Consider the following 2,552-nt stretch of genomic DNA (forward strand, 5'->3'; position numbering starts at 1 on the left):
TCCTGTTAATCGCAGCGCTATACCACCTCAACCACCTCTATTATCTTAACGGAAATCAGGAGATCGATCTATTCTCGACGTTGATTATTATAATCGTAACGGGAATTTACGACTCCCGCTGATGTGTTTCCGCGCGATTACGTCTCCCCGCGATTGGTTGAAAATACAACCTTAATTACACAATACCTAAAACAGTCCAGTTATGTAAAGTTTTCTACCACATATGCAAAATACTATTAATATTGATACAGATAAAAATGAAAAAAGTAATAATAAATTGACATATTTACAATTTCTCTGATCTCAAGTGCGTCCTTTTTATTGATTATTCTGTAATGACAAAAACAGGAATATGTCTAATCAAAAATCTTTTAGTACGTTTGGGACGCAACTGCTCCATTGTGCAGCAGTAGTTCTAGCTAATCGATCGTTACAGCCACGTCCGCGCTATTGACTTCTTCAGAGGTCTCGGCGACATTTGAATTGTGCCTGAAATTGTACAATTTGGTTTTGTAGGTACCCAGGTAGATACCCTTGTCCAAGAAGTCTTCGTTTTTATACTTCCCGTTCGTGGTTATTATGTTTTGCGTCTATCTTCTTAAGCATATTTTTTGAGGTAATCCATGCTGCATCATGAAGACATTAAATAATGTAGATTTATATTGTTTCGACTCGAGATCTCTACCGATTCATTTATGTGATGCTCTGTATGAAGTGTATCATCGATCAATTTGAAGAGAGACACGATTTGAATTTTTGGACGAACTACAAATTTTTAATAGTTAGTAGCCAAAATTGAGAAGCTAAATCAAAAACCGCGCGGTCACCGTCTACTTTTTCATAAATGTAGTCATAGACTATGGACATAAAAATATGGATCGTACCATAGGTCTATGGTTTATTCATCTCTGGATATAATGTTCTTGATTCGTGATGTAGTCGCGCGTGGGTTGCCTCGTTGCTTATTGCCCCGATGTAGCTGATTCCTCCATCTGGTTTAGGATCAGTTGCCTGCAGCTTGTGAAGCAAAAAAATCAGAGACTGTTGAAGAATTTTGAAGATAGATCTGTCTTATACTGTTCATTCTAAAATAAAACGAAATATTTCATTAAGTTCCACAGAATAAATTATTACGCCTATTTGCATGGTAAGATTTGCTTTCGAAAAGAAATACTATGTAGAAGACAAGTTGTGCGATAATAATAACCAAAACGAGTTGATATTTCTAATTTCATAGAGTGCTTACTTCATAAATGAAATTTTGGGGGTGTCCTGGAGAAAGTACTTGTTACGTTCAGATACTGGCAAAGATTGCAATGCTCTCTGCATAATGTGCCTCGATTTTTAATAATCCTTCTCCACTATTAAATCATGTCTCGGGAATATGTTTAAACTTCCCAATCATGGTATTAATTGTTTTTTCTAATTCCATCTGCCTGCCAGCCACGACACGAACAGCCAACATGTGACTGTATATTTTCAGTGAGTCGTTAGACCTCACTGCCTCTTGAAAAACATCATTTAATGAGTCAGGAATTCCAAATTTCGATTCTAAATTCAACTAAGCCTTCCAAACGTTTAATTTTTCCTTCTGTTCCCTGAAATTAGTCGTTTACACCGCTCTTGTCGCGACTGCTCTTACTTTCTCTATTTCTGTTGCTTGTAGACGGTATGCCGTATACTGTAGCCATACTATTGAACTGTCTGGAATAGCTAAAACTAATCTGTCGAACTGATCTACAGAATTTGATAACTGGTTATTGACGAGCGCTTCTTCTCTTTGACGAACTTCACGTTCCTTCTGTGTTTTCTGTTCTCAACGTTCAGCGGCACTTAATTTCTTATTTCTCAGTTTTGGCTTTTCTTCACAATCGCTAGATGACTCTTTAGGCTGAAGGAGAGTTAAATCAGGGTTGTTATCCCAGTAAAATCCATACGCAAATATCCTTGGCTTCTGCTCGTTATCGTCACCATTATTAACATTGTTAAGCGCATATCTCAAATCTTGTTTGGAAGGTTTGGTATATTTCAGTTTAATCTTTTCTTCTCCTGTTCGTTCAACACACGTTCGTTTTTCTCTGTTTCGTTTTTTATCTTTGGTACTTTTTGTAACTTTTCAATTGTTATTCTTTTGGCGGCTACCATGTTCTCTTGATTTTGTTTCTTTCTTTCTAAGTTATTAATATCATCCGATTTCTCTTCCACACAATAATGGAAGATAGTGTCACGTAGAAGACACAGGAAATCGCGAAATTAACGGATCATGTCTTGTGAATTTGAAGTGTGTAGGGCGTAATAGATGCCAAAAGAAAACACTCGGAGATATTTAAACAGTATATTTATTAACAATTCTCTCTTTCGACACTTTGCGTAGAACTCGCGATTACACTTGACGATTCGCAATTCTCGGTTACAACTGATAGACGATGAGTTAAGGTGGCGATTGAGCAAAGTGCGCGATATAAATTAAGATGATGACTACTCAAGGAACGTAGAGGAACTGTCCTTCTGTGACGATGACGCTGCGGAGGTGTGACTAAGGGTACGAGATA

The 2,552-nt window shown here is 37.2% G+C and overlaps 1 pseudogene; it reads right to left on the reverse strand.

The window, feature by feature from the left end:
* Positions 1–1,003: 1,003 nt before the first annotated feature.
* LOC117216144 lies at positions 1,004–2,145 on the reverse strand (annotated as a pseudogene).
* Between the last annotated feature and the right edge of the window lie 407 nt (positions 2,146–2,552).

The sequence above is a fragment of the Bombus bifarius genome, unplaced genomic scaffold (assembly GCF_011952205.1).
Source record: "Bombus bifarius isolate JDL3187 unplaced genomic scaffold, Bbif_JDL3187 scf7180000010250_frag, whole genome shotgun sequence".
Taxonomy (NCBI): Eukaryota; Metazoa; Arthropoda; class Insecta; order Hymenoptera; family Apidae; genus Bombus; species Bombus bifarius.